Consider the following 14,908-nt stretch of genomic DNA (forward strand, 5'->3'; position numbering starts at 1 on the left):
AGACACACACAAGGCAATATTTCAGAGCTCCTGTAATAATACATTACCAGTAGCACCAGCTGTGCTGTACAAATACCACCAGCTGCACTGTTCAAATATGTTTGCTGCTGAGAATCTTGAGATACTAGCGTTTATATTTCATCAGGCCACATTTTGAAGATACCAACACGTTGCATCAAAAAGCTGTCGCTGTTCTGCAGCCCACTCCCCATGTTATGTGATAGCAATCAAAAGTGTAAGGAATCTACTGAGTCAGAGGAGAGGAGAAACAGAGAGGATACAAGGCAAGAAAGAAAATAATCACAAGAACAGGATTACGTATGATTCAACCTAGAAATGCAAGTGGCGGTGGAGGACAGTCAGCTCATTTTAGCTGGACATCAAACTCTTTTTAGAGCAGATTTCCATATTCTAGAGTACATCCCTCAGAGTCATTAAGTGTCCCTCCACAGCAGAGCTCTGTACTCTGGAACTTCAGTGTCCTTTATCATTAAACTTAATCTGCAGCAAAGCAATGTATCTCAGACCATCATTCCTCCTCAGCACCATGCCATTTAATCCAGCCTGTTATACCCCAGGCCTCTGGATTTGCTGTTCACCAAATTCCCATGTAGGATAGTAATATAAACTAATGCTCTTTCCTCACTTCTTACGAGTCATTTCAAGTCATGCATGAGCATAGTATTAATTCTGAGTGAAAATAAAATCCAAGCTACTCTGCCATATTTTCACGACAGCCATTAATTGCATATCTCTTCTAAGTGACAACACATGCATCAACTGTACGTATAATATTGACCCTGGATTGCTTTCTACAAAATATTGAAGCTTAAAGCCCACCTGGTATATGTAGTAATTGGAACAAAGTCAGCCAGGTAGATCTCATAGAATATGAGTTTCCAGATTGTGACCGTTAACCTTGTCAATCAGGGGGCCCTGGCTGACAGAGATAAACAGGAGTGTTGATTTGATCCCTGCCCTCCCCTTCAGTGTTTGATCACACAGCATTGCCCTTTGATGTGAAGGGCACTGCTTGTCACTGGCCACTCGGGTGTTTCCTTTCTTCCTGGTGGTGGAAACTGAATAAAGATTCATGTACTTTGTGTCTTTCACTGTGTCTCACACCTGCGCGCACACACACACACACACACAACATGGGTGCTGGGGAAAAAAGTAAGCACTACCGCAGTTAAGCTAGTGTGGGGGTAATAAAAAAACAAAATAAACAAGAGTGTTGATTTAATCCCTGCCCTCCCCTTCACTGTTTGATCACACAGCATTGCCCTTTGATGTGAAGGGCCCTGCTTGTCACAGGTCACTTGCGTGTTTCCTTTCTTCCTGGTTGTGGAAATTTTAATAAAGATTCATGCACCTTTTGTCTCTCACTGTGTGTCACACCTACACACGCACACACACGCACACACACACACCACATGGGTGCTGGGGAAAAAAATAAGCACTACCGCAGTTGGGCGGTAGTGTGGGGGTAAAAACAAAAAAAAAGGAAAAAAAGAAAATAAAAAGCAGAAATATCAAGCAGCCGAAAAAAACAGGAGTGTTGCAGTAGTGTGGGGGTAATAAAAAAAGAGTGACAGACATCCTTTAAAAAGAAAAAAAAATAAATAGGAGTGTCAGGGTTCTGCTCACTCAAGAAACCAGCTCTGAGATAGCGGGGTTGGTGTCATATACTGTGCATGTGTAAGTAAAGGGTGACTTGGTGATGGGATACTGGCCTTCATAGAATTATTTCAATACAAAACCTTATTGTTCCATTGAACTGGTTTCCTCACCCTTCTGGAATACCATCTGCCCCCATGTGATCCAAGGTCATTCAAACAGTACTTTTTGAATGCTAACAATATCCTTTTTGTCGGGGGAATGTATGGAGGAAATGCAAAGTTTAATAGGGGCATAGAGTTGAGATATAATGCTGCATATGTATGACAACTGATAAGGCCATAATTAATGTACTATCTGGCATAGTGGTACTGGAGTTACTTAAAAGCGTTTTATCAGCACTGGATCCTGCACCCATTTCTGATAAAGCATTGCTGTTGAATGCAATGCATGTTTGAATAATTTCTTCCAAGTTAGAAACTTTGCCTTTTAGTACTTGTTATTAATGTGGCTTCATTGAAGGTATGCTCTAGGACGGAGGGTGCCAATAACTCTTTTAATTGGTTTGAGCACCTAATTTTTGTACTGTTGAAGGTATCCCTTATTGCACTATGCCTAATAATACGGTGATATACCCCAGAGATATAACAATAGAACTTCTTCGTTAACTGGAATGGATTTTGAAGTCTTATATGTTCACCTCCAATTACTCTAAAGCTGGACGATGTTAAGATTTGGCGAGTCCAAGATTGTTTTGAAATGTGAATTCTTTTTTTCCAAAGCGTCACTTGAGAAATTACAGCATGTGAGCAAACCATTTAGCTGAACTGGTCTATGTTTATGCTTCACTTCAGGGTCATCCCATTCCTCTTCAGCTAACTCCATCAGTATAGCATTCTCTTGGTGTCTCATTTGTTGATTTTGCTTTCCCTTAAAACAGTTGTCCTTTCATAAATATAATGACCTTCATTAGGACACTCCCACCTTCTCCAGCATCTATTTTCTTGCAAAATGAGAATTTATCTATTTAGTATTCTCTGACTGATATAATCGCTGGCATTAGCCTTGTAAATTGTTCTTGTACTCTCTCCAGTATGTCTACGTCATTTCTATTACTTGGAGATCAGAATTGTGCACAGTAATTTAGTTTTTTGGTCTATTCCAGATAATATAATTACTGATTTTTTTCAGTTTGTCAGTCTAGGAATGAGCTGCACTTTTCTTTTTAAAAAATGGTCTTATTAACTTCTTCTAGTGATTTATGTACCCATAACTTCCATTTCTTTGGAAACTAACTCTCAAGAAGGTGGAGGTACAAGAAGAACACAACCTCCGTTTTCTTCCCATCAAAAGACACTGCCTCTCAATTATCTGTATTAAGATTAATTGGTCAATTCCCCACACACTCTGCAGAGAAAATGTCTTGTGTTTTGTTGCAGACTTCCACTTTATTGACCATGCCCACAATCTGCAGTCATTCATAAAATCTCCAATTATTACTGTAAGCAGTGAACAACTGTGATCCTAACACCAATATTTAGGGAGCCTGATTATTTTAATTATTCATTGGGAAGGGATCTTCCAAGATTTCGGCCCAGTGGCAGTGAAAGATTTCCCACCTTTTGTCAGTCTGAATAGATACCCTTCACTCCAGTTCTGTTTTGTTGTCAATTTGCTAGCCATTTTGCTACTTGACCCCCTTGCTCCACATTTTCTGACTGAAGTTGTGAGCCCTGGCTTTTATTTCAAAGGGAATGCAGTACAAAAAAGGAAAGTCCTGCAAAAATGACGCAAGGCACTGGTTAGATCACAACTGGAATACCATGAAGAGTTTTGTTACTCTTGTCTAAGGCATTGGAAGCAGTCCAGGGAAGATTCAGTGAGTTGTGAAGATATAGAAAAAAATTTCATCTGAGAGAATGAAAGGAAGTGGGAAAGAGCTGCTTGGTGACCATTGTGCTCCTGACATCTTGGAGTCCTGCTCTGCATTTTGGGAAGTCCTGCTGTAGCTAGTACTACTTGAATAATGAATATATATATCAACCACCAGCACAATGACCTGCCTTTTCCTCATAGTCTTGCAATATTTTTCTCCAAAACGTTTTCCAATTGCCCAAAAACTGCACCACTTATACTCGTAGAGGCAACTTGAGTTATGTGTTCCATGATTGAAGTATGTTGAAAAATTGGGTATTGTCTATGCACAAGTTTGGTCTTAGCACCTTGTGAAGTGTAATTGCTGTTGTAATGTTGGGAAGACTAGAAGGACATTTTCTGGATGACAAACACCAGGTAATTTATTTTACTGCTGATTGCTGGCATTGTCTCTGCAAATGCATTTTACGATTCACCATTCAATTTCAAATGTTTATATTTGAACAATAACTTAGATTAGTAATATCGCAGACAAAAATTCTCCATTTGGTTGTTGTCAGTCAGGGCAGATTACAATTTCTAAATGCATCATGATTGTACTGAATGCAGTGGGACAGGCACAAATAACCCATGCCTATTCTTACATTCCAAAATGATTTTCAAAATAACTTAAAATCGTAAGAAAATTCATTTCTGAAAGAAAGAGAGCAGTTTTCAAGAAATTGCGCAATTGGTGCTGGAATAAAAAATAATTTATTTTCCAAAATTATTCTAACCATTAATCCAAACATTAATCAATGTTTTCTGTGACAGAGAATCCTCACCCTGTCCACAAGAAAATAAATTTAAGGCCTTCACATTCTTTTCCAGCCAGACTTCTTATTGTTATTTTCCTTCAAAATTGAAAGAATATTGAGAATGCCTGTAGTTTGACTTAAAAATTCTATTCCTACGGATCTGTCATAAGATCCGTAGATACTGGACTAAAATAGCAAGTGCCCTGACAGACATTTTAGGAACGGAAATTAAAGTGGACCCCGTATCTCTCCTTTTGGGCTTTTCGAACTTATCCTCCCTGGACATGCATAGGAAGAGACTATTTTCTATTCCCACCTTCTGTGTAAGGAAAATATTTTGGTGAACTGGGTGGCTGAGAGCCCCCCTGGACTTTCAAATTGGCACAGATTAATTATGGAATGTATTCCCCTTGACCTCCTTACAAATATGGTGCACCGAAAGACTGAATTATTTTATAAAATATGGCAGCCCTTCTTGCATTATATGAATACAGATATTTCGGCTATCCTAACAAGGGCTTTTATTTAATTGAGATTACGAACCAGGCTGGTCCGGGGCCCCTTGGGAGAGGAATCCCACATGAATATGGGTTTTGTTACATTTGATGTTAATACATTCCGAGCATGTATTTCACTATCCAATTTCTATGTTATCCGTTGTTTTTTTTTTCTTTCTCTTATTTGAATAATGTAAGAGACTCAATTATACACTCTGGTTAGTTGTAGGTTAGATTAGTAGTTAGTTGAGTTTTGCTTTTTTTTCCTATCAGTATTTTTCTTTTGTTAAATTTTGGTTATTATATATTTGAGATTTAATTGTATATCAATGTTTGTACTTGAGAGTTTTGTTTATTTTTGTAAACTTGTAAAAATGTTAAATTTCTAATTAAAAAAATCCTGTTCCACTCCATTTTCAATGTAATTACAATGCAATGAATCTGCCAAGTCAGCAACTCCCACTAGACAGAAGGATCTTTTTATAAATGACCGATGAAAGCCATTTTCATGTCTGGGCAACAATTGTGCAATAAGGGTAAATTTGCTGACTGCTAACATAAGATCACTTATCTCTTAAGTAAATTCATTGAACAAAGTCCAAAGCATTTGGCTTGCCATTTTCATGTTGATTGTGACTTGCAACTTAGCCACTTAATGACTGAACAGGAGACTGGAGCCACAATGAATCGAACTGTAAGGTGAGCAAATACTGCCATTTGTCGCTTCAAATACTACGTAAATACAGACGAGTTCAGATACACCCCCCACCAACCTAACCTCCACTCCTGGCACCTTCCCCTGCAACCGCAAGAAATGCAAAACTTGCGCCCACACCTTCCCCCTTACTTCCCTCCAAGGTCCCAAAGGATCCTTCCATATCCGTCACAAATTCACCTGCACCTCCACACACATCATTTATTGCATCCGCTGCACCCGATGTGGCCTCCTCTATATTGGGGAGACAGGCCGCCTACTTGCGGAACGTTTCAGAGAACATCTCTGGGACACCCGGACCAACCAACCAACCCAACCACTCTGTGGCTCAACACTTCAACTCCCCCTCACTCCACCAAGGACATGCAGGTCCTTGGACTCCTCCATTGCCAGACCATAGCAACACGACAGCTGGAGGAAGAGCGCCTCATCTTCTACCTAGGAACCCTCCAACCACAAGGGATGAACTCAGATTTCTCCAGTTTCCTCATTTCCCCTCCCCCCACCTTGTCTCAGTCAAATCCCTCGAACTCAGCACCGCCTTCCTAACCTGCAATCTTCTTCCTGACCTCTCCACCCCCACCCCCACTCCAGCCTATCACCCTCACCTTGACCTCCTTCCACCTATCGCATTTCCAACATCCCTCCCCCAAGTCCCTCCTCCCTACCTTTTATCTTAGCCTGCTGGGCACACTTTCCTCATTCCTGAAGAAGGACTCATGCCCGAAACGTCGATTCTTCTGCTCCTTGGATGCTGCCTGACCTGCTGTGCTTTTCCAGCAACACATTTTCAGCACAGAATTCAAAGAGAAGAGTAGAATTTATGTCAGTTTTTAATAGCTTGCAGTGGTGAGCAATGTGAGGTTGGAAATATAATAAACAAGATAGTAACAGATTTCAGGAATACATTACCTACTGAAACAGACAGATGGAATATAAGGCAGGGGAGTATGCACTGGTACAGTTTGGAAGGAAGAATGAAGACAAGTTGTGTAATGTTAATTTTAAGGCCAGGTGCAGAAAGAAAGAGACCTGGGGAGCTAAAATGCAAAAGGAAAATAAATATAACAATTTGAAACTGAATGGTGAATCGCAAAATGCATTTGCAGAGACAATGCCAGCAATCAGCAGTAAAATAAATTACCTGGTCATTGTTCTGACTGTTGTTTGTCATCCAGAAAATGTCCTTCTAGTCTTCCCAACATTACAACAGCAATTACACGTCACAAGTACCTCATTAACATTGAAGCACATTGAAACTTTTGGGACAATGAACAGTGTTCTATACAAGTGCGATTTGTGTGTTTGGAGAATCTTCGGTGAATTCTCCATGGACACACTTACAGCAAAAAGACATCAATCCAGCAATATTAACTAGTGCTCAGATTCTGGCCTTAAACGATAAACTTTAATATATAGAAGCAAACAATTGTGACTGTGAGAAATCTGAAACAAAGGGAGGAAATGCAGGAAAAACTCATAGGGTCTGATAGCAGCATCAGACAGAAAAAAAAGCTAACATTTCAACTCCATGACCTTTCATCAGCAGCGGGTGGAAGTTAGACAAAAGCAAAATATCCCCCTGCAGATATAGAAAACTAGAAATAAAATTCCATAAAACATTAGGAATATTTTAAGAAAGTGCAGGGATAGAGAATCAGAAAAAGAACAAAAGGGTAAGTCAGTGATCTCAGTGATTTGAGATACAAGGCCAAACAGAGTGGTAAGAGGACAAATGAAGAAATAAATGTGTGTCTGGAGGAGGTGTCATACATAGCTAGCAAGTTAAAGTGAACAAAAAGGAAATAAGAGACAAGAAACTAAATAAAACAAAGACAAAGAAAGCAGAGTAAGGGTAGAAGTTAGCATTTCAAATTGTTGAATACAATGTTGTTCAGGAAAGAAGATCCCAGGCAGATCTTAACTCAATCTCCTTTCCTGGAACTCACGAAGAAATGTATTATCAATTGAGTGGGTATTTCAAATACAATGGCACAGATTGCCTTAGATCTTCAAGGTGTGAAATCTACAAGATCTGTCTAATCAACCAACCACCCTCTTCTTTGTAAAAAGACTTCGGATTTGGAACACGTCACATGAGACAGCCTTTTTTTTAACAGAAACAGCAAGAATAGTCCCTCACCCCCAAGTCATCTAAGCAGCCAAGATAATACCATGGAAGAAGGGCGCACCCTGAGCTGTTTCAGATTCGAGTTCACCCTGAGAACCAACTCCGAGAAATTCAGCAGCAAGAAGCCTCACAGCTTTCTGGGGCGCCTTTACTTCACAAAATGTTCACCTCAACTAAAGTATCAACTCATTTCAGAAGTGACAGTCCTGTCCCAAAAGCAGAGACAGACATTGTTTTACCTTCAAGTAAAAAATGAGGTCTGCAGATGCTGGAGATCACAGCTGCAAATGTGTTGCTGGTCAAAGCACAGCAGGCCAGGCAGCATCTCAGGAATAGAGAATTCGACGTTTCGAGCATAAGCCCTTCATCAGGAATGTTTTATCTTCACCTGTCATTAACCTTTGCGAGAGTTAGTGTGCGAGAGATGAGTGCATGAAATGTCACGTTTTAACTGCGGTAATTGTACGATCTTGTATAAAACTAATAAAGTTTGGCTGCTGGAGCTGCTTAATTGAGATAATTGCGCTGAAGACAAGGGAATGCACGTCGTGTACAGAAAATTTGATCGCTGGCACTTGGTTTATAGTTTAGGCTGAGAGGCGGGCATTCAACCAGATTTTCAATGTGAGAGGAAGTCCAATTTTCCTGCTCAGCTTTCAACTTTTCCCCATGGTGTGGGTGGACACATTTGTTTCCATAGTTCCCAGCCTGGCACCAGCTCTCCATTTCTCTGCAGAGTCCAGCCTGGTCTGGCCTGGTCTGGTTGGGGCTGGGACCAGGGGCCGGGTGTCATCCTCCGGCAGTTCCCGGGTACCAGGGTGCATCGCCTCCGAGTTTCCAACCTGGAAGCTCGCCCCAGTCAATCCGCACGGTCAGAGCAGACAGAACCAAATACAGAACTTGTGTCTTTTGTTTTAAAGCTGGATTCAGGCGTCCGCTTTAAAACACACACACAAAAAAGTCTAACTTAGCAATGTATCTTACAGAGAAAGACATTAAAAAGGTATTAAAAGCTCTTCTGACGTGCACTCCAAACTGAGTCATTCTAACGAAGGCTACAGGAACTGTAGCTTCACCATTGAGAACTGCAGCAGGAACATTAACTTGACGGAATAACCGCAGCAACAAGTTTCACAAAAACGCATCAAAACAAACAGGCGATTAGAGTGTATCCGCCTCTACATCGCCGGTCGCATTTCACTCACCCTGTTTGTTTGTATCCTTTTCTCTGCTACTTACTCTTCCTCTTTCTATCAGAAATAATCTGGAATGTGACGTTGCTTCTACAGTAAGCGAAAAGTGAACTCCGCTGCGAATTCTTTGCATAAAAGCAATCTCTCTCTCTCTCTCTCTCCTCCTCCTTCCTCCCTGTTCGAAGCCAATGGCGTTCGATTTTGTTTTAAAGCGTCTGTGCTCCCTCAGTCTCGACCGTGCCCTGTCCCACCACTCGGAATTCTAAACTCTCATATCGTATATCTTTCCACCGTCTGGGTGACCCTAATGAAAATTATTATTTCAGTTTTTTTCCTTGCATTTGTAACTTTTGTGAAGCAAAATTACAAATACAAATTTACGACATAACACGCCCTCTTTTTTAAAAAAAAGATTTAGATCTCGGTGTCCTTTTTTTTAAGCTCATGATGGCTGGCTGGACCAACATTTATCGCCCACCCCCACTTAGCCCTTCAGAAGATGGTCGTGATCTGGCTTCTTGAACTGCTATGATGTGGAGGTGCTGGTGTTGGACTGGGATGGACAAAGTTAAAAATCACACAACACCAGGTTATTGTCTTAAGAAGGACGAAGAACAAAGAATATTTACAGCCCAGAACAGGCCCTTCGGCCCTCCAAGCCTGAGCCAATCCAAATCTAAACCTGTCGCCCAATTCCTAAGCATCTGTATCCCTCTGCTCCCCACCTACTCATGCATCTGTGCAGACGCACCTTAAATGAATCTACCGTGCCTGCTTTTACCACCTCTGCTGGCAACGTGTTCCAGGCAGCTACCACCCTCTGTGTAATGTACTTGCTGTGTACATCCCCCTTAAACTTTTCACCTCTCACCCTGAAAGCGTGACCTCTTGTTATTGAATCCCTCACCCTGGGAATAAGCTTATTTCTATCCACCCTGTCTATACCCTTCATGTTTTTGTAGAATTCAATCAGGTCCCCCCTCAATCTCCTTTTTTTCTAATGAAAACAATCCTAACCTACTCAATCCCTCTTCATAGCTAGCATCTTACATACCAGGCAACATCCGCGTAAATCTTCTTTGCACCCTCTCCAAAGCGTCCACATCCTTTGGTAATGTGGCAACCAGAACTGTACATAGTATTCTGTCCCGGTCAAAGGGGTGTCCTTCCTCATCTGCATGTAAGGATGTTAATGAGAGAGGATCATGTCATTTTGTGGCTAGTTGATGTTCATGTATCCTGGTGGCTAGTTTTCTGCCTGTTTGCCCAATGTAGTGTTTGTTACAGTCTTTGCATGGTATTTTGGAAATGACATTAGTTTTGCTTGGTGTCTGTATAGGGTCTTTCAAGTTCATTAGCTGCTGTTTTAGTGTGTTGGTGGGTTTGCGGGCTAACATGGTGCCAAGGGGTCTGAGTAGTCTGGACATATTTTGTCTAGGGTTTCTGGACATATTTTGTCTGCTTGTTTGGGTTTATTGCTGAGAAATCAGCAGACTGTGTTCATTGGGTACCCATTCTTTTTGAATACACGGTATAAGTGATTTTCCTCTGCTCTGCGAAGTTCCTCTGTGCTGCAGGGTGTGGTGGCTTGTTGGAATAATGTTCTGATGCAGGATGTTGGGGTGAAGCAATCATGAACATTAACTAGCCACAAACGACATGACCCTCTCTCACTAGTATCCTTATGTACAGATGAGGAAGGACACCACTTCGACTGGGAAAACACATCCATCCTAGGACAAGCCAAACAGAGACACGCACGAGAATTCCGAGAAGCGTGGCATTCCAACCGGAATTCTATCAACAAACACATTGACTTGGACCCGATTTACCATCCCCTGAGAAAAAGAATCAGAAATGACATCAGCACAGGAAATGACATCACCAACCCAAAAAAACCCAAACATATATGTAGAAAGCAGGAATCATTAGCAGTGCTTTGTCCGGAGGCTCATTGCAGCTGTTACCAAGTATGGTGATGAAATGTCGGTGAGCAAACCAACATCCAGAGCCTCAACCTGAGCTACAAACCTTCTCAAAACTCGCCAACCTTCTTCAGTGTTGTTGGAGTTGCACTCATCAAGGAAAATGGAGATTATTCCATCACACTCCCCATTTGTGCCTGAGGGAGTCAGGAGGTAAATTACAGTGACAGAATTCCTAGCATTGAATCCACAATATTTATATGTCTCGTTCAATTCAGTTTCCAGTAAATGGAACCCTCAGGATGTTGATACAAAGGACAAAGAAAATTGACAGCCCAGGAACAGGCCCTTCGGCCCCTCCAAGCCTGAGCCAATTGAAATCCACTATCTAAACCTGTCCCCGAATTCCTAAGCATCTGCATTCCTCTGTCCCCCACATACTCATACTCCAGATGCATCTTAAATGAATCTACTGTTCCTGCCTCTTCGACCTCTGCTGGCAACGTGTTCCAGGCACCCTTCACCCTCTGTGTAAGTACTTGCTGCGTGTGTCCCCTTAAACTATCCACCTTTCATCTTGAAAGCATGACCTCTCATTATTGAATCCTTCACCCTGGGTAAAAGCTTATTTCTATTTACCCTGTCGATACCTTCATGATTTTGTAGGTCTCAATCAGCTCCCCCTCAGTCTCCTTTTTTCTAACCTACTCAATCTCTCTTCATAGCTAGCACCTTCCATACCAGGCAACATCTTCGTAAATCTTCTCTGCATTCTCTCCAAAGCATCCACATCCTTTTGGTAATGTGACGACCAGAACTGTACACAGTATTCTAAATGCGGCCGAACCAATGTCTTGTACATTTTAGCATGACTTGCCAGCTCTTATATTCAATACCCTGTCTGGTAAAGGCAAGCATATGATATGCCTTCTTGACCATTCCATCCACTTGTGCAGCAACTTTCAGGGTACAATGGACCTGAACTCCCAGATCTCTCTGGTCATCAACCTTTCCAAGGCTCTTCTGTTTACAGTTTGGTTTGTTCTAGAATTAGATTTCCAAAAATGCATCACCTCACATTTACCTGGACTGAACTCTATCTGCCACTTCTCTGCCCAAATTTCCAGTCTATCGATATTCTCCTGTATTCTTTGACAGTCCCTTATGTTTTCTGCTACTCCACCAATCATTATGTCATCTGCAAACTTACTGATCAGACCGACAATGTCCTCTTCCAGATCATTTATGTATATTACAAACATCTTTATCCCCCTAGCTAGAACACCCTGTACACCATGTGACTTCACTTTCTACATTAGTTTACTATGGGGGAGGTTCCTGACCTACTGCAGTCAATGTTTAGCTCAGTTGGCTGGATTACAGTTAGTTTACAGGACAGTGTGATACCAACAGCGTTGGTTCAATTCCATCAGTGGTTTAAGGTTACTATAAAGAACTCTTCTTGCCTCGCTGGAGGTCTGGGGCTCTCTGGCTAAATCACCACCACTGGTCAGGAAAGTCTATGGCAACGCAACAACTGTAGGCAGACCCACAATGTGTTAGGGAGGGATTTTGACCCTATTCTTCTGCCATGCTTATTTGTTGACACAACAATCAGGAAATGTCTCCCCTTTCCATAGAGCAATTATGACTTTTAAATGTTTTTGGGGGATTTTCCAGTGTCCTGATACAATTGTAACAAATCACCATGGGATCAGTAGAGGAGACAGTCATAAGGTTATCTCGTTGCTGTTTCTTAGACTCTAAAGGGACGAGGTGAGTAAATCTTGTGAAACTGCTTCATCTTGACCAGAACAGTGAATCAGCAGGTGAGGACCTCTGCTTTTTCGTATTCACTTCAAAGACATGGACATCACTGGCTGGGCCAGCATTTACCGAACCACTGCAGCCCATGAAGAAGTGGTCTTCTGAAGAGCCAAATCAGACTCGAAATGTTAACTTTGTTTTTCTCTCCACAAGAAGCTGCCAGACCTGCTGAGTTTCTCCAGCCTTTTCTGTTTTAATTTCCAATTCCCAGCTTCCACAATATTTTGCTTTTATTTGAATAAAAGCTAATCTGCAAAGCAATATTATAGAAAGCTTCATTGGCACCCCATCCACAATGAACTTTCAATCTCTCCAGTCTTGGAACGCAATGCCAAAGGAGGGGCTGTGGAAATAGTGTTGATCCATTCAAATGCAAATTGGTGCAATTTCACTCTATACTCTCTCGAAATGTTATTTTGTGAAACAACTTGATGCTTGTGGAAAGTTAATGGCCAAGGGTGCCTTGCTATGGGAATTCCATTTAATGATGCGTAGGAGATTGAGTGGAGGAACTTTGCTTAAAGATTCACCCTGATGCTGAGGCTGGGGCAAAATTGGCACTTCATACATTTTTGTCAAAAATAGCACGTAATGTATAAACTTGACGTGGATGCTAGATATCAAAAACAAGAACAAACATTTCTTGGAAATCTCAGCAGGCCTGGCAGCACTGGGGAGGGAAATCAGAGTTAACATTTCAAGTCCAGTGACCCTTCCTCAGAACCCTATTCAAAGTTTTAGTTGTTTTAAGATGTAAATAGGGATGTCTTTTCTGTAACTCAGAGTGTAAATTCTCCAAAAAACTGCTGGCAATACTCAGCAGATCAATTAGCGTTTGCAGATGAAAGAACAGGTTACTATTTCAGACCTTATCAAAGCTAGTTTTACAGCCAAGTGATAGGGAGTGGTTAATTCCCTTTTTAACCCCTTCTCAGTCAGTTTTAACAAATCATATACTTATTTTTCAGAACAAGGCTATGAATACTAGAATTAAAGCTTACTTGACTGTATCAAAAGGAATGTGCCAGTTCAAAAACCTCCTTGAAAGAAAGAAGCATTTTGTTACCTACAATAATGGTAGCGATAATAAAAACTTGAGATAACTCAGATACAGGTAGTAAGCTTAAAAGGAAGAGGGGAGGGATTTTACACTTAGCTCAGGTAAACATAATTGCCATTTTGAATCCTTGAGTTGCAAATGTGAAAACTGAGTTCTATGATGGCTCAGTGATGAGCTCTGCTGCCTCCCAGCACCAGGGACCTGGGTTCAATACCAGCCTTGGATGACTGTCTGGAGTTTACACATTCTCTCTGTGTCTGTGTGGGTTTTTTTAGCTTCCCTACAGTTTGAAAACAGGCTCTTTGGCCCAACAAGTCCACACCGACCCTCCAAAGAGTAACCCACTCAGACCCATTTCTTGCTGTCTAATGCACCTACCACTATGGGCAATTTAACATGGCCAATTCACCTGACCTGCACATCTTTGGACTGTGGGAGGAAACTGGACAACCCGGTACTCACACAGACACAGGGAGAATGTACAACAGACAGTCGCCTGAGGCTAGAATTGAACCTGGGACCCTGGTGGTGTGAGGCAGTAGTGTTAACCACTGAGCCACTATGCCACCCACCCCTCCAGATGCTTTGGTTTCCCCCCACAGTCCAAAGTTGTGCAGGTTAGAGTAGATTGTGCAGGCTAAATCTGAGGTATTAAAATAATGAACGCTGAATATTGACAGTTCATTTTCACATTGATCATAGGACCTCCCCACCAGAAACATTGGACACAAACAATATTTCTCTGATTTCTTTACACTGAGCACTCCATTACAAGGTCAACATGAAAAAAGCACACACACAGAAACATGCACATTTGGACTCTGTCCTAACTTGGGTTCAAAACCTGAAATGGCAGCCAGACATGTTTGCTGGTTTATAACCCTTCACTGCACAAATCTATAATCTATGTACCAGGTTCAGACATTTCTCAAGGTTAATAGGCAGTTGTCTGAAGTTAGTTTCTTATAGGGTATCTGAAATTGCATCCTGTACTCCACCATCAGATAACTTTACATGAAACTGATTTGACCGGTTGAGGTCTTGGTCCTTTTCCTTGGATTTGCAAGTGCATGACTGTATATTTAACTGACTGGAACACGACTGTAATCAGTTGGATTGTCAGCTATGCCATGCCACAGTAATGATTTGGAGATGCCGGTGTTGGACTGGGGTGCACAAAGTTAAAAAAAAAACTGTTGTACTAATATCTGGTATTGTGTGATTTTTAACTTTATGCCACACAGGAAGCACTTCTACAAAGTAGTCTTCAC

The 14,908-nt window shown here is 41.4% G+C and overlaps 1 protein-coding gene across 2 annotated transcripts in view; it reads right to left on the reverse strand.

Moving 5' to 3' along the window:
* The window catches only part of LOC132818968 (flavin-containing monooxygenase 5-like), a 49,978-nt gene extending 41,012 nt beyond the window's left edge, over positions 1-8,966 (reverse strand). Inside the window, exons 1-2 of one of the 2 annotated variants that reach the window (XM_060830156.1) lie at positions 8,838-8,966; positions 6,170-6,267 (exon numbers count right to left, since the gene is read on the reverse strand). The gene's annotated coding sequence lies outside the window, so the exon portion shown is untranslated. The remainder of the gene's footprint in view (positions 1-6,169; positions 6,268-8,837) is intronic. The other variant, XM_060830155.1, reaches the window with a different exon arrangement.
* Between the last annotated feature and the right edge of the window lie 5,942 nt (positions 8,967-14,908).

This window comes from Hemiscyllium ocellatum, chromosome 9 (assembly GCF_020745735.1).
Source record: "Hemiscyllium ocellatum isolate sHemOce1 chromosome 9, sHemOce1.pat.X.cur, whole genome shotgun sequence".
NCBI lineage: Eukaryota > Metazoa > Chordata > Chondrichthyes > Orectolobiformes > Hemiscylliidae > Hemiscyllium > Hemiscyllium ocellatum.